Source organism: Camellia sinensis, chromosome 1, assembly GCF_055761805.1.
Source record: "Camellia sinensis isolate YWXY chromosome 1, ASM5576180v1, whole genome shotgun sequence".
Lineage (NCBI taxonomy): Eukaryota > Viridiplantae > Streptophyta > Magnoliopsida > Ericales > Theaceae > Camellia > Camellia sinensis.
The window spans coordinates 68,591,902-68,610,776 of NC_138961.1; the positions used below are offsets into that span (position 1 = coordinate 68,591,902).

The window sequence follows — 18,875 nt, forward strand, 5'->3', positions numbered from 1 at the left end:
AACTCACCACCCAAAGGCGATACCACACAAATAGGAGATGCTAACTGTGCTAACTCCAATTCCAAAACAGATGCAAATGCAGCAGATACAAAAGAATGAGATGCACCCGTGTCTATCAACACATTAGCAACTGAGTTGCAAAACAGAAAAGTACCTCTCACTACTGATGGAGCCGGTACTAAATCCTGCGCGGTAACAGCATACACGCGCCCCGTAGGCCCCTGGTCTACCTGCTCACCTCTCGGAGCAAAAGACTACTGCACAGACTGGGATGACGAAGCTCCCGGATTGGCCCTCGAGGCCTGCACAGACTGAGCTGGCTGAAAACCCTGCGTCTGCCTAGAACCAGACGCTCCCGAAGTGGCACTCAACTGTGGGCAAAACCTCTTCATGTGCCCAGGTTGTCCACACTGATAACAAGTCAAGAGCTGCCCCCTGCCCAAACTCTGACTCTGCGGTCTAGCTGATGATGAAGCAGCTTTCTGACCCCCACCCTTCTGCGGGCAAACAGATACCTTGTGACCCAGCTGGCCACACTTGTAACAGGTGAAATCCCCCTGACCACCTCTCCCGGAGCCTGCACTCGGCACTGGGAAGGTCGATCTAGCAACACCACCCTGCGACTGCTGAGGGTTAGAACCCCTCTGCCTCCTGCCATCACTCTGACTATCCTGGCTCCTCTTGGAGCCTCTTTGACCCTCATCCTCCTCCTGCATCATAAGCTCCATATGAGCTGCAGCGTCCACTAGGTGTCTATACTCTCGAATATAAGACCCACCAATTCTCAACTTGAGGCCCCGCCTCAACTTCCGCTCAAACTCATAGCAACGGCGTTCCTCAGACGCCACCAGTTCAGGTGCAAACCTAGACAGACTGGTAAAAGTAGCCTCAAACTCGGCCACTGACAAGCCCTGCTGATTAAGCCGACTAAACTGATCCCTCAGCTTCTCCCTAGCTGCTGCTGATAAAAACCTCTCCTGAAAAGCATTCACAAACGCCTCCCAAGTACCACCAACACGAGCTTTCTCGTACTTCCACCATTGACCCGCATCTCCCTTCAGCTGGAAGGATGCCAAGGTCACTTTCAGTGCTCCGTCCTCGATGCCAAGCATCTCAAACGTCTTCGTTGTCTGTTCGAGCCATTCATCTGCCTTAAGCGGCTCTTTAGGATCCCTGATAAACTCGTCCGGATTACACCGGAAGAACTCCCTCTTCAAGAAGGAAGGCCCTGTCTCAGCTGCCTGATTCCCAGCTCTAAGAATACCCAAAGCTCCTGCTATCTCTCTGGCCAAGGCACCCATAGCCTGCTGACCCACTTGCTCGGCCACATTGGCCTGCCCAACTCCCTCCTGCACTGCCGGAATCTCACCCTGTAACGGTACTTCCTGCCTCGCAGGTCTACCACGCCTAGCACCTCTTCCTCGTCCTGACATCCTAATAAAGGCAACACAGAACGTTAGCACATTCATAAATGTGCCGAAACTAAACACTCACGTCCTAATACATGGACAACTGTAATTCACTCCACATAAGCACATAAACACATAAGCACTTACGAACTTCATTTCCGGATAATGATAGTCCCGAGGCGTTACTAGAGTTCCGGTTAGAAACAGCGTTGATCAAGTGCTTTTCCAACAAGACTCCCAGAAACTCAAGGATCCAATCAACATCCTAGAAATTAAATCCCATACCCACATAGTCACATAAACATGTTATCAATTATGCACATAGCATATGATACTACATCTAAGTCTCTATCAAGCGAGACAAACCCATTGTGATACTAATCACTTCCCACGTACCCAAAGTATTCGAACCCGGTACGCTCTGATACCAAGTTGTAACGCCCTCAAATAATAACATTAAACCCATCAAATAAGACATGCATTTACATTTAAACTAACCGCATTCCTTTATTCATTCGAATTCCATTACAAAAGTATTACATGTTAACAGCATAACAAAATGCCCTACAGGCTTACAGCTTTCCAAGTTAACACTTGGTTACAACAAAGAGTTCTAACTCGTTTACACATTAAGCCCTTGGCTTGAAGTTACATGTAATACATCAAAAGTAAAACGACAAAACTATGCCGCCACTAGCCTCCCAGCTATGTCCTTGGAGGTGGCATGCTTCCTGCACCTGAAAATGATATTCCCATATAGGGTGAGCCACAGCCCAGTAGAAATACACTAAACCAACCATGGACAATGACTAAAACATTAGCAATTGATAGTTGGTCGACACTGATACAATCACATAAATTACATATTTATGTCAACGACTTACAAGTCCCAATTGCTTTTCATTTTCCCTTTTTCAACAGATAAGCATGCTAGCTCTATCATCATTTCCACAGATATGTATAAAAACTATATCTTACATTCAGATAAGCATAAAAGCTATATCCACATTCTCAACAGATATGTATATCAACAATATCCACAGATAAGCATACAAGCTGTATCCACATTCTACAACAGATATGTATATCAACAATATCCACAGATAAGCATACAAGCTGTATCCACATTCTACAACAGATATGTATATCAACAATATCCATAGATAAGCATACAAGCTGTATCCACACTTCACAAAGATAAGCATATGAGCTCTATCTTCACTTCTCTAGACAAGCATATGAGCTGTGTCTACGGAGTTCATCCCCTATCTCCTCCCAATACCTATCCGGTTTAGAGGTACATCCCCTATCTTCCCCTAAACCGCGGAGTACATCCCCTATCTCCTCCTCTACACATAACGTATATAAACACATTGGTTCTATATACAATCACACAATACACACAATTAATGTATTCTATCAACCGTCAAGTTCCATGACACATTCCATTGATTAGTTTCCGTTTACCTAATCATCATGCATTGTCTACAACAATCTCGACTATCCTCCACCGATAGCCCAAAGCAGTTATTTCTAAAACAGAAAATAAATGCACAAATGGATATTCAATCAACATTTCATTTCCTCATTTCTCACCAATTAATTATCCCAATTAATTAAACAATGTAATTAGGCCATTTTCCATAATTACCATTTCAACCCTTAGGTCCCATTTTCATCAATGATTCAACAATCATTCAAATTTTCTATGCCAAACATGCATCTAGGTTTATTATGAATAAAACCCCAACTTTTGTAAAATCACACAAAAGCCCCAAACTTTCACAAAATTACCAAACCAAGCCCAACATCTCAAAATACCAAAATTTAAAGACAAAACCCATAGAGAGGAGTAGGTTATCCATACCTCAAATTCGGAGTCCCAAAGGAGAAGACGACAAAACCCAACGTGCTCCAAAACCCGAGATTTTCAGATTAAAATGAAGCCCTCGACGATCAACAACTTTTTTGTAAAGGCCAAAGGTGAGTAAATCACTCATACTAGATCAAAACCTAGAGAGAAGGTAGAGTCTAGAGTGAGAGGCTCAACAATGGTGATTTTGGAAAAGTAAGAGAGAGAAGAGAAAGTGAAAAAGTGATTTAAAGAGTCACAAATTCGGGACTTTAACCCAGGTCTCCGCTCGAGCGTAAAACACCCCGCTCGAGCGGCCACTCACAGACTTCCGCTCGAGCGGCCAACCTCCCGCTCGAGCGCAGAATGCTCTCGCCCAGCACTTTTGCAGAACCAGGCCTCCGCTCGAGCTCCCAACCCTACGCTCGAGCGGCACTCAGACAACCCCGCTCGAGCGGCCAATACCACGCTCGAGCGTACAACGCTGCACAGGAAAATACTGAATGGGTGTAATCTCCGCTCGAGCGCCAACACCTCCGCTCGAGCGTACAGGCCAAAAATCTGGGCAACTAGTTTTGGTTTCTAAACTCAACCAACCTGTAACCAACCCGCCCAACACATCCTATAACTCAAATACAAAGTAAGAAAGGATGTAAACAAGATAATAAACAACTACCAACATCCACGGACACATGTCCGGATCACTATACAACAAGGGTAAACCCGGGATCGCTATAAGATTGTACACAATATCCCGAACATGACACAAATGGATTCTCATCCGTTCACTACATTGCTGACGCATGGGATTGACAGAACAGCGTTTCAGTCTCCTATGTATGAATCAGATCAATGTTATCCACTGGGCTACACACAACAATCATTTCAGGGCCATGGTGTAGAATCAAATTCACGTGGTGGCTATAGGTATGAATTTGACAGTAACACAGAAGATGTGCCCACATGCAGCCATCATACCACTCCGGTTGAAGTTGCTGGTAATATGGCTGAAACAGTGAACGAGGTGCAGTTTGCTGACAGTGACATGTACGGTCCTGATGTCGCCCTAAACGATGATGACAATGACATGTGTGATGAAGATAATTTATTAGGCGGATCAGATGATGATGATGATGAAGAATATGATGCCCAGGCTCCCGTTGACCCTCAAAATGCCCCCATTCCACTTAGAGTTGAAATCCCTTTCTATGACAACATTCACATGGGGTGGTGATTTTGACATTAGTACCCGTGATGTCGTTCCCCGTAACCGGATCTGGAGCGCTGAAAATCCCGAGTTGGACAGAGGAATGGTTTTTGTTGATAAGAAGTAACTTCTACATGCTGTGAAATTGTACCATGCAACAAATAATCGAGAGTGTAAGGTCGTAACCTCCAAGCGAGACCTTTGGGTGTCTGCTTGCAAGCACGACTGCAGTTGGTGGTTGCGTGCATCTCTTAGTAGGAAACATGGTCTTTTTGAAATAAAGCAGTAGAGGGGTCCTCACCATTGTTTATACCCACGAATGAACAGGGACCACACTAATATTAGCTCTAGTTACATTGCTTCTCATATTTTGGGACAAGTTGCGGTTAGTATAAAAAATAAATGTTTACATATATATACATATTTATTTGTTTATAGTGTTCACATCCAGATAATCCAACTCATATTTGATTGTCGTATGCAGAATGAACCTGATATGCCGATTAAGAATGTCATCGAAGATATAAAAAAGACTATGTACTATAGTATATCATACAAGAAGGTGTGGCATGCAAGGGCAAAGGCAATTAAAATGGTATTCGGTGATTGGGATGAATCATATAGGCAGTTGCCTAAATTTATGCATGCATTACAGACATCGAATCCTGGCACCATCGTGACATGGAAGCACAGATATACCGGGCATACAACCATTATGCCCGTCTTCCACTTTGTTTTCTGGTCTTTTAAACCCATCATCGATGGCTTTAGATATTGTAGGCCTATTATAACTATAGATGGTACATTCTTATACGGTAAATACACTGGTGTGTTGCTTGTAGCAACGATTGTCACTGCCAATGGCAAAATATTACCGCTTGCATTCGTTGTTGTCGACAGGGAGAGTTTGGAGTCTTGGTCGTTCTTCATTCAAAATATCAAGGAACATATTGTCATGGACCGACAGGGAGTGACTTTGATATCTGATCGAGCTGAGAGTATTTTAGCTGCTGTGACGCGGCATTGGCTGAATCCGTCGCTCCAATTTGTTGGATATCATCGGCACTGCCTTCGACATGTTTGCAGTAACTTTAACACACATTTCAGAAATAAGGAGCTCAAACAACTTCTGTGGAAAGCAGGGAGTGCTGATCAACGACGAAAGTGTAATGGTTACTTAGATCAGATACATGCAATTAACCAAGAAGCCATCAATTGGGTCCACAAGATGAATCTTGAGGACTGGGCCCTTGCATATGACGGTGGATATCGCTGGGGGGTATTGACCAGTAATGATGCAGAGTGCTTCAACAACGTCTTGAAAGGTGCAAGGAACTTACCTATTTCAGCTATGGTTGAATTTACATTTCGACGACTCGTCAAATATTTTGACGAGATGGGAGCCCAAGTTGAAACAGATGTACGCAATGAGTTCCAATACCCTAGAGAGATGCAAAGAACTATGGAGGAGGGTATCGCAAGGGGAAATACTTTCAAGTTGATATCGTATGACAGGTTAGTTTGTAATGTGAAAAAATTGTTATTATTATGTTGTTAAGTTAATTACACCTAAAAACATGAACTTGATTAGTTTGTATCAATATTGTCTTATAGGCCCCGCCGTGTATTTGAGGTGCAAACATCTTTTCGCCGTGGACGAGGTCGCAATAGACAGATTGTACGGATGAATCAACCCACGTGCAGTTGTGGAAAATATGAGATAAGACACTATCCATGTTCTCATATGCTCGCTGTAATGTCTGAATGCGGTGACAATCCATTCCAGTACGTTGATCCAATATATAGGCTTCCTGTATACATGAGGGTTTGGGAAACTAAATTCAATCCAATACCGCATCAAGATTATTGGGATGATCCGCAGTGGACCTTATTGCCTAATGAAGTTCGTCTGCGAGAAGTAAAACGAGGTCGTACATCTATGGCTCGTATTCCGAATGAGATGGATATATCAGACAGGCGTTTGACAGCTCGTTGCAGTGAGTGCCACCAGACAGGTCATGATAGGCGAACATGTTCGGCGCGACTTGGTCGATGAAGACTATGTAATACTTACATGTTGTAATATATCATTTTGAAATTCTTCATTTGTAATAGATCATTTAATTATGTATTTTTAAATTCTGTATTTGTAAACGGGGTCGTACATTTAAAATATGTATTACAAAAATGTGTACTTGATTCAAAAATATGTAATGCAAAATTGAAAATATGTATAATTTATTCAAACTTGTATAATTTATTGAAAATGTGTACTAGTTTTTCACCGTGTACTTGATTGAAAATGTGTATTACATGATTCTATACTTAATCACGTAGTTCTTCTACCATTTCAAAATTTCATATTTTTGAATAAATTAAATATCCAATGCTGCAATCATTGTTCACATTTTATAATTTAAAAAATTTACAAATTTTAAAAAAATTTAACCTATTATAAATTAAAATTTTAAAAATTGGAATGCTGCAGTCATTGTTCACAATTACAAAATTTTATATGTATTTTACAAAATTTATAATTTATTCAAACTTTTAGCATTACAAAATCAATATTTAAGTTTTTTCAAATATGCCATAAATGTAATCATTAATTTCGAATTGCTTCCGTGTAAGTGGCACATAAATTTGTCTTTTCTTGAACCCATAACATTTACTTCATTGTATTTTACATCGTTAAGTACAAAATCAATAATTACAGTTTTCTCTATTATTATGTTATGATTAAATGAGATTTTGATATGGATGATCTAATATTTCAGTTGTACAGGCTTCATGGCACATGTACCTGAGGAGGTTCCACTGTTCAGACAGGCACATCGGGCTGACAGTATGTGGGACCGTCCGGTATGCAATAACGTTTGTTGGACTTTACGCCTACAATTAAAATACATTGCATTCTGTTGTATATTTCGTGATAATGTTATTATTTAAATTGGTCATTCTGTTGTGCAAGATGAGGCATGCACCGTGTTGACATGCCGTCGGGCAGATTCTGGATTGTGGGAGCACCCGTTGGACCATAGAGTCTTGCAGTATTTATTACGCGCGGGATTCTATGGTGTGTATCGTATCGAGCATATTCGACTGGACCACGCACTCATCACTGCTCTCGTCGAGAGGTGGTGCACAGAGACTCATACATTCCATTTCCCGATCGGGGAGGCCACCGTCACGTTGCAGGACGTATCCGTCCTATATGGTCTTCGGATTGATGGCCGACCAGTTACTGGAGTTGACCCATCTATCGCGATGGAGCAGTGGATAGCCCTATGTGCTGAGCTATTGGGAGTAGCACCTACACCAGCAGATTTACAGGCAGGTAGAGTGAGGGTGAGGTGGCTGGGCGAGCACTTTGCTCATCTTCCAGATCATGCTCCAGATGAATTGGTACAGCAGCATACCCGAGCATATATTCTGTGGCTTATTGGGGGGGTACTTCTCTCTAATAAGTCACAGAACCTGGTCAAGCTGATGTACTTGCCATTGCTGAGAGACATTAAGGAGATTGGGCAGTACAACTGGGGTAGCGCAGCTTTGGCATGGTTGTATAGGATGCTATGTCGAGCAGCTCAGGTGGGTACGAGGGAGATTGGAGGACCACTTGTGTTGCTACAGGTTAGTAACAATTTTATTACATGTCAATTCATATTGTATACCATATGTCACTATTGTAATTGTGTTCAAACTATTGCAGATTTAGGCATGGGAGGGATTGATTCGCATTGCCCCGTCTAGGCGGCAACTGGTTGGTCTTGGTGAGCTGCCTATGGGTGAGGGGGACATGCAGTTGCCCACCGGACCGCGAGGTAGCCGGTGGAGGGTTGACATGGGCCACGAGGTCGTCTCAACCCACGTTGTGGTAGTTTATAGAGACCAATTGGACCGGATGATCGAGGGCGATGTATGAAATTTTTTGATTGCGTTTTAGTTGTCTTCTTCATTGTATATGTTTTGAGTTCACGAGCAAAATTTAATTTATTTGTCGTCATTGTAGTTTATCTGGCAGCCTTACGCTGGGGTCCTCGGTACGCTCCCTAACTACTGCCGACTGGGTCAGGAGATATGGATGGCGAGAGTGCCACTTATTTGTTTTGACGTGGTTGAGTGGCATCTCCCCCATCGTGTCCTTCGACAGTTTGGTCGGGTGCAGTCCGTGCCGGATCGGTTCAACACTGAGTGGCAGTTGCACGTCACTGATAGGCGTGGCCGAGCTGGCACTGACTGGCATCTGTTTTATATGCGATATATACAGTTATGGGATGCCCGCCGGGATAGTATTGTATAGGCTGACTACAGCGATGAGGTGATCCCCTCTTCCGACCCTTACATATTGTGGTATCGGCGACATACACACCTACTAGTCGGGAATCCGAGCCACGTGTCTGAGTCTGGATATCAGGGAGTTGGCCCTTATCTTGAGGCATTGGTGAGTATCATATTATGTGTCAGATAATTATTAAAATCATAATTTATTTACTTTCAGTCAACTATAGCCTAATAATACGTCTGAATGTTTGTTTAGGTGGCTGGAGCTGGGAGGTCGTTTCACTTGGCTGAGGACGCCCATTTGAGACGTGATGGGCAGCATGCCTTGCAGGCCGTTGCAGAAATCCGCGAGTTATTGTACCAGGCATTCCAGCTTGCCCATCGGGGAGACCGTTTGCATTTCGGCCACTACGGTGTACACACTTCAGCAGCTGCTCCAGACACATTAGCGCCATCCACGTCAGCGCCGTCCACTTCAGCGCGTGCTACGTCAGCTCCTTCGACATCAGTCACCCCACCACATACTACCCCATACATATCTGCAGATTCCTTCAACGTACATCTTACACAGCATACTGGCATACCTTATGTGCCTGACCTTGATTGGACACCGCCCCGATACATGCATGACGTTGTTGCCCCACCTACCCAGTTACCACCACCAGACAGTTCGACCGCGACCATGAGTACACAGGATGCAGTTCTCACTGACATCTCCCACGTTGATGCTGAGGGCTTTATTGAGCCCCCCTCCTAGAGCGCGCGGGAGAGGCCGAGGTTTTGGTCGTGGCGGACGTCGTGGCAGAGGTCGGGGTGCGGACAGAGGCAGAGGTCGAGCCGCAGCTGCAGATCGTGATACAGCTGCACCAGATGATGGAGTTTCATAGCTCACAGCAGTATCCGATCTTCCGCCACAGACAGGATCAGGGGCAGCACATGCAGTTGAGGGGGGGTCACAGTCACAGACTCCAAAGGATACGCATTTACGATTGGGGGAGCCAGATATTCAGAGAGTCTACCGCAGGAGACCGAGGAGGGAGGTCCACAGTCGGGGTTGTGGGACTGGGGGCAGGTTAGGGCATTAGCGGGTGTGATGTGGAGTGTATAGTTAATTTTATTTATAGTTTTTGTTATAGTTTTTGTATATCAAACTTGTACAGATGATGTAAATGTGTCATACTTATTTATTCGAAAAATATAATTTTACAATTTTTTATTCTTACTTGTTTTGATGATTTCCATAAAAATGACAACGAAAACAGGAAAAAAAGGATAAGAATTGATAGGATTTTATTATTGAACGAGATTGGAGGACCACTTGTGTTGCTACTGGTTAGTAAAAATTTTATACAAAAAAAATCTGGAAAAAAAATGTAAACATTGCATAATGGATAGTTGTGGGGAGAAATATGAATAAAAAGGAAACAAAATAAATATCTAAACAAACACATAATTTTGTTTTCCCTTTTCTTTCACTTTTCTGAATGATTGCATTCACTGTCTTCTTTTCAGGCACAAACCAATGATAACCAAACAAAATGTAGACATATATATTTTTGTTCATCTAGCTTAAACGTGTATTTCAACTATTTGTTATATGAACATGTACTTCATTAAGTATCATTATTATATTCCACATCAATAATGCATAAAAACATGAAAGTGTAGTTCAAGTAGCGTTCTTCAAAATAACAATAACAGAGAGAAAGTAAAGGAAGAATTACAAGAAATATGCGAAAACAATTGAAATATCTCCCTTCATTGATAAGTCGTGGATAAGCATTACAAATTGCATGCATTACAGAAATGGCCTGGGCGTTCATCCAAACAATTTCATTCATTATCATCATCATCTGACATCTCAATATCAGATTCATACACAACATTCATGCTCCAGGCGTAGTACTGGTGTGCATCATCCATTAACCCATCTTCGGCACGCTCATTTGCGGTCTTCATTAGTCCGGACCTTTGCAAACGTTGGGTCATGCGATTAACCTCGTCGCGGATACGATGCAATGCCCTTTGCAACAACTGTGGAGTGTCAGTTGGCATACGCATGGCTAACTGACGAGGAAATTTAAGATTAACTTCACGACATAGCTCAACGAGAACGTTTGCTCGAGTTTTGTGAAATTCCCACTCAGCTCTCATGGTATTGACGGTGGCACGTGAATAACGCAAATTTGGATTTATTGGGTATTCAAATTCATCTCCATCTGCAACCCAATAGCGACCCATTGCTGAATATAGATCAACCACCGTATATCTCATGATGATATCGCTCGAAATAGTTGTAAAACTTTTGTTGTGGTATGATGCGATATTTATACCATATATACACATGGTAGTTGTATGTATGAAATTATTGTAAACAACTATGCATCAGAGTTGTCATGTCAACTTTTATGACCTGAACAACTATGCATCAACTTGATAGGAGTTGTCACTTCGACTTTTATGAATTGCATAATTTATTGTTATTCCAAAACAAAAAGTAAAAACAAAAAAAAATAATAATAAAATAAAAACCAAGCTGATCAACGGACTAAACGTCTGAATTACTCAATTTTCTCTGCCTGAAATTTTTTGAAATATTTATTCAGAAATTTGTTTTACTTTTTAGGTGTATTGACATATTTATTAATTTATTGTTATTTTGTTATGACACCCCTACAAAATTTTAATAGATTGCATAATTCACAAGGGCAGAGTAGGTATGGTATGATAATAAATTGTAGCTCGGCGCAGTGGTACGTCCAACATTTGTCAGTGATGCTCAGCAATTACTTGAACATACGTAATAATTTGGATGCTTTGTTTTTTCCTCAGATGCTATGTGACTTTGTGCAGCGATGCAGTGATGCATCTGACTTTGTGCAGTGATGCAGTAATGCATGTGACTTTCTGACTTTGCCATGCTTATATACTTTGTCACTTTTTTCCTCACATTACGTGATGCATGTGACTTTCTGCAGCGCGAATAAATGCTTTATTTTTTTTTATCACATTTCAGAATTCATCTAAGTCACATCAATACGACCACACGACAATAATGTTGATAAACAATTATGTGATGGACTGAAGGAGTAAAGTGTAATTTACTGAATATAAAAAGAAGCAAAAAATGCAAAGAGAAGAAAATGGGATGACTGTGAAGTTCATTAAGTGAAAATAAGATAAAATGTAGACTGTTTATGAAGAATATTACTTTAAAACAAAGAAAATTTAAGCATTTAATTTCATTTATAATTTTTTGAAAACACCAATTTGTACTGAAATCGTCAATTTGAAGTGACTACTTACTGTATTAAAAAAGTAAGCATGTCAGTTGGCATACGCATGACAACTCACTGCATGTTGTTTTATTTGACAACTCACTGCTCCAATATGAAGGGATTGCATTGTCATCCTCTGGCTTACAATTATGATTTTATCTGACAACCACGTCCGTGACTACATCACAGGAACACAAAGTCATGGGTACTCAGGATTGCATGAAATGAAAAGCTAAAAAATAATATCATGGGTATCACTTCTTCCATAGTGTCCCAGCATGCATTATCGTCACTAGATCATCTCTAGTTAACCCTCAGTATGATGTCTATAAATAGCGACACCCCCAGTATGATGTTTGTTCAAGCCATAACAATAGTAATATATCTACAATTACTATTATTATTTGTTTGTTTATTTTATGAACAATGTCTTCAAGAGGTGCAGGAAGTTCACGCCAGCAAAGAAATCCGAAAGTGTGGCTGCTACCTCAATTTACTTATGACTACAAGAGCGAAAAGTACTTGAGTCCGAAGGATTATTATGCTGGTATCCGAGCTGAATGGGCGTTCAGGGTAACGGAGCAAGAAGGATTGTTTAATGATCTACGTAACTTTGGGGCACCGGTACCTCATCGTTGTTCATTGACGATGGCTAGACGAAATGTTAGTGACTATGAAAAAGCAGTTAGTAGAATTAAGAAGGAGAACAATAGAATGTTGATGCAGAGATGTCAACATTTCATGCTTCAGCTAGCCACTGAAATGGAAGAAGCAAGCAACAGAGATTTGACAGTGATTGAGCGAAATAATGTCTTAAACAATAACAAATATCTCTCTGACTACTACATGTCAGATGAGGAATGAGAAATCAAACACCTTTATCTTTCATATATATTTGTATGTTGTCTCATATCTTCGTTACTGGAGTGTAAGACAATGTTGTTGTTCATCTAACGTACAGATGTATTTCAAGTATTTGTTTTATGAACCTGAAATTTATGAAATAACTAAATTTATAACTGCACATTTATTAGTTTATGACTTTCTTTATTGAATTGCAATGAGTTAATGAATGTTTTGGATTAACAAATGGATTAATGTATGTTGAATTATGTGAATACTTAAAACACATAAAACAGAAAGAGTCGGGAAAGAATTTCAATCTCCATCGGGAAAGAAGAAAGAGTCGCCTTCCAATTCCTGGAAGTCCAGTCAAAATGATGACTCTAGTAAGGAACGGGGGGTTGATAGATAACTAAACTTAGGGGGCTGGACAAACAAGCTCAAAGCCAAGTGGTTGGTCCAATTGGGGAACTAAATAAAGTTCATACAAACGAACAACCGCCTTGAACAACACATAAAACAGAACAGGTAGCTCGGTGAAAAGCTTCTCTTAACTGGGGCTCGTAAAATAGGGATCCTGTATGTAAAGAATTTCAATCTCCATCGGGAAAGAAGAAAGAGTCGGCTTCCAATTCCTGGAAGTCTAGTCAAAATGATGACTCTAGTAAGGAATTTAAAACCCAATTGATTTTACTTGATTTGCTTGTCAAAATCACTATTTACAATTAATTATACACAAACAGATTTACCTCAATACCAATTTGATATATGTGGGATTCTTAATTCAGAAAGTCACATGGCAACAGTGAATTCACTGATTTACCTTACAAGGAGCATGCCCTTATTTTGTCAGTATATGCAGACGGATTGTCAAGTCATGTGACTTGGTGCACAGACTTTGGTTTTCTCGATTTTTTGCTCGATTTTTTTTTATTACAATGACAACTCATTTCTTATTAATATATGTGCAATTCTCAATTCAGAAAGTCACATGGCAACAGTGAATTCACTGATTTACCTTACAGTGAGCATGCCTTACTTTGTCGGTATATGCAGATGGATTGTCAAGTCACGTGACTTGGTACACAATATTTCCTTTTCTCTGTTTTTTCATTCTACTGACAACTCATACCTTGTTCGTATATGTGGGATTGTCATGTAGGGCCATCTTTCTAAAGCTGTTCATAACCAACTATATAAACGACTAAAGGTGAAGACACAACCTTACAACTCATTTCGCCCTACGAAATTATCATTCATTTGTTTTAAAAAATTAGCATGGCTACATGGTTCATGGGAGGGAGTGGGAATCGCAGAGGTGGTAGGAACTTGCAAAGGGGTGACAGTTCACGACGAGGAGGGGGAAGACGAAGTGGCGATGCTGAAGATGAAACACCATTTCCTTTGTTAGATGCCTCTTGTGCTTATCATGATAGGTTTGGGAAGCGACATTTTGTTATGCTCAAGTACTATCGAGATCCATGTGGTTTGGTGGAGGATCCATCAGATAATCAAACAGGATATGGTTTAGCAAACGCTAGACTTCTGAAGTGGCCCGCACTATTTATAGAGCGAGTGCAAATGGAAAGATTATGTCGGGAAAATCGACTGAAGGTGCCAAAAGCACGTTCTGTTGAGATCCAAAAGGAAGATCCTGATAATGTTGATCGACTATGTGACAGACTACAACGTGAGATTTCTCAAATGGGCCGTAGGTTAGCCCGCGATATGCAGCTATACATAGTTAAGAAGGATGCCCAGAAGAACAAAACAGAACCAAATGATGCGGCTATCAAGGGTATCATGGAGGATCCTCAGCTTGTCTCTGATGCTGAGCTTTCGGATTGTTCGGACTCTGAGCCACCTACCGATTTAAGCGCGAATTAGGTGTTAATGTCTACACTTCGCCAATATTAGGTCATGCATTAATATGTAATGTCTGTGTTAGAGTAAGTGTTTCCGTAATGAGTTTGTCAGATTGTCTGGCTAATATTTGTCTGTCTAACTGTTATGTTTATCTATGTATTGTGTGTTCAGTTCATGGTGTCCACAATGTATTGTTGTCCGAGACTTATGTCTGTACTACTTATGTATTTTTGTGGGAGACTTATGTGTTTTTTCCTCAAGGTTTTATGAATTAAATTATCACCTTCTAACCTAAAACAAAGACAACAGAAAAAAAAAATGATTTAAATGAAAACAGCTTTAGTAAAGCCAAAACAAATTTCTGAATAACACATTTTAACCCAAAACAAAGACAAGAGAAAAAAAATAAAAAATAAAAAAATTTACATGAAAACGGCTTTAGTAAAGCGAAAAGAAATTTATGAATTACATTATCACCTTCTAACCCAAAACAAAGACAACAGAAAAAAAAATATGTATATTATTTACATGAAAACGGCTTTAGTAAAACCAAAACAAATTTCTGAATAACACATTCTAACCCAAAACAAAGATAAGAGAAAAAAATAAAAAATAAAAAAATTTATACGAAAATGGCTTTAGTAAAGTGAAAAGAAATTTATGAATTACATTATCACCTTCTAACCTAAAACAAAGACAAAAGAAACAAATATATATATATTTAAATGAAAACGGCTTTATTAAAGCCCAAACAAATTACTGAATAACACCTTGTAACCCAAAACAAAGAAAAAAAAATAAATAAAAATTTACATCAAAACGGCTTTACTAAAGCTCAAAAAATTTATGAATTACATTATTACCTTCTAACCCAAAACAAACACAAGAAAAAATAAAATAAATTTACTTTAGTCAAACCAAAAAAAAAATGCTGAATTACACATTCTAACCAAAAATAAAGACAAGAGAAAAGGAAAAAAAATTAACATGAGAACGGTTTTAGTAAAACAATTTTAACCCAAAAAATTATTCTGAAATACATTATCACCAAAACAATGACAACAGAAACAAAAAAAAAAAAAAAAAAAATCTTCTTTACAATTCAGTTAAATTGAAACTAAAAAAAAAATTACTCTAAAAGCGTGGTTTGGAAGAGGGTGGTTAATTGTGTTCATAAAACGTCGTTTGGAACAGCGAGTTCAGAAGAAAAATGATTTTTGTTAAACTCGTGGTTACAAAGAGCGAGTTCACAGCGTCGTTTGGAATATGATTTTTTTTTGCTTTTCATAAAACGTCGTTTGGAACAGCGAGTTCATAAGAAAAATGGTTTTTGTTAAACTCGTGGTTACAAACAGCGAGTTCAGAAAGGTCTCGTGGTTCTCAACAACGAATTAAGAACAAAATATTTTTTGGATAAAATTGCTGTTTCTAACAGCGAGTTCAAAAGCAAAAAAAAATTAAGAATGTTTTTGGATAGAATCGTTGTTTGTAACAGCGAGTTCAAAAGCAAAAAAAATTATGAATGTTTTTGGATAAAATCGCTGTTTGTAACAGCGAGTTCAAAAGAAAAAAAAATTAATTAAAATCGCGTTTTGTAACCGCGATTTGTTAATCGAAAACGCTTTTTGTAACCACGAATTTAAGTTTTGCCCACTTCCACGCGGGGCAAGCGGAAAAATATTGAAATCGCGATTGTGAACCGCGAGTTAGCTCATTCTGGGAATTCTTTGAAAACTAGGCTTAGTTTGGGAATTGATTTACTATTTTAACTTATTTAGGGAAATGCCCCCCCCAAAAACCCTTACTTTACTCCAACTCAAATCAAAAAGAGCTTTTTTACTCAAATTGAGGGATACTCAAATTTTTTCAAAGCTATTTTGGCTTTCAAATTTATCCCTTTTATTTAAGCTTTTACTCAAATTTTTGCTTCCATTCAATTACTTCATATCAAATAAAACTTTTGCACAAATTTTAGATTTGATTTGAGTAGAAATTTGAGTAAAGGCTGGATGTGGCCCCGATGGAGTCGTAATTTTGTGGGAATAGTTGAATTACAATATTAGGCTAAGCAGATGAATGGATTTTAGGCACATTGAAATTTATTTTCTTCTTAGTACATTTTCTCAGCAACCAAACAAAATGGGAAGGAAAAAAGAAAAAGAAAAACGAAACATTAGTATACCTTTTCGGTCTTGGACTGATAGATGGTGTCGATCTTAGACTGTGGAGTTACAGATTCGATTGATGGGAAGTCATCGTCTTCTTCGCTACTCTCCATTTCTTAGCCTAGTTTTGATTAACCCAATTCTCTCTCTCTCTCTCTCTCTGAAACTACAAGCAAAAACTCAAAATTTCAGAGTCCAAGAAGAAGAAGAAGAAGGGTTGTTGTTGTAGTGTTTCGGCGGACGATCGTGATCACTTCTCCCCCATGCCATGGTTTTTAGAGCCCATCATTTTCACATTTGATTTGACCCCACTTTCTTCTTGCTTCATGTACATATTTTGATTTTTTTTTATCAAAAATGCTTAGTTGCTCCAAAAATTCTACCAAAAATTTTATTAAATGTCTCACATAGATTTTATATGGGTCCCACACTCATGTGAGACATTTGGTAAAACTTTTAGTAGAATATTTAAGATCTCTAGCATAACTTTTCTTTTTATCTATCTATCTATCTATCTATCTATCTATCTATCTTCTATACTATTATAAAGGGAACGTCCCTCATGGTGTCTCGAAACCTTTGTTTCTTATACTGTCACGTGTCTATTTTTTTATTTGAAATAAAAAAAAAATTAGTAGAATATTTGAGGTCTCTAGCATTACTTTTTTTTAATCTATCCATCTATCTATCTTCTATACTATTATAAAGGGAACGTCCCTCAAGGTGTCTCGAAACCTTTGTTTCTTATACTGTCACGTGTCTATTTTTTTATTTGAAATAAAAAAAAAAATTAGTTAGATGAGAGGAGGGGATTTGAACTTTAGACTTATATCAAATGAATAATACTCTTACCACTTAACAAGCACACAATATATGATAAATATTTATTTTTATTTTTATTTATTTGAATGTGTGGCACCCACTAGTACTATTATAAAGTGTACACCCCTTATGGTGTTTTGAAGTCTTTGTTTCTTATGCTGCCACGTGCCTACTTTTTTATTTGAAATAAAAAAAAAATTAGATAGATGAGAGGAGGGGATTTGAACCTTAGACTTATGTCAAACAAATAAAACTCTTACCATTTAACTAGCACACAATATATGATAAATGTTTTATTTTATTTATATTTATTTGAATTGCACACGCATCGCGTGTGGCAACCGCTAGTTTATAAATATTTACACCTTAATTTCAATTTAAAATTTTTTATTTTTTATAAAAAATGTGAAAAATAAAAATATGTATAGATGATTTGGAGAAGTTATTGGTTGGTTTAGTGACTACGTCACGTGGCACTTCATGTACATTGTGATTAGTGAAAATGATGGGCTCACAAAATTCACAGAACTCCATGCCCATGGATTTTCTCTCTCTTTTTTCTTGGTGAAGTGAAGAGAAAGAGCATTTTTATCTTTTGATGTTAATGTGTTTTTGTTTTTGTAATCTTGAAAGTAAATTTCTCTAGTCTTTTATATGAGTCCAGAGAAAATTCAAAGTTTGTTATTGTAATCCATACAAAATTATGATTATTACAAATTTCTCTGGACTTTTATGTTGTGTTTTTTATGTGTTTTTATATTTAACAAGTTATTTTTCGCCTATTTTTCTTAGCAGCCAAACAAACTTTATGTTTTTATGGTTCACTTGAAATCTAAAGAAAATTCAGAAAAAATCTCTAGATTAGAATCTAAAGAATTTTTCTAGACTTTCCAGAATTTATTTGAAGAGAAATTCTCTGGGAAGTCTAGAGAATTCTCTCGATATATGTATATTGGTTGTTATTGTCACTTATTTGGGTGATCGATTTGTATATTGCACATTGTGATCGGGAAGTTAGAGAAATTTTCTGGTTTGAATCCAGATAAATTCTTGCGAAAATTAGAGAAATTCTTTGGAAATCCAGAGAAAATCTCTAAACTAGAATCCAGAGAATTTATCTGAATTCCCCTGAATCGATACTGAGGGACC

General features: G+C 38.8%; 1 pseudogene across 1 annotated transcript in view; it reads right to left on the bottom strand.

Moving 5' to 3' along the window:
* LOC114256599 (exocyst complex component EXO84C-like) overlaps positions 1-17,148 on the bottom strand; it is a 46,168-nt pseudogene extending 29,020 nt beyond the window's left edge. Inside the window, exon 1 of the transcript XR_014335859.1 lies at positions 16,922-17,148. The product of XR_014335859.1 is annotated as an exocyst complex component EXO84C-like (transcript). The remainder of the gene's footprint in view (positions 1-16,921) is intronic.
* Positions 17,149-18,875: the final 1,727 nt, after the last annotated feature.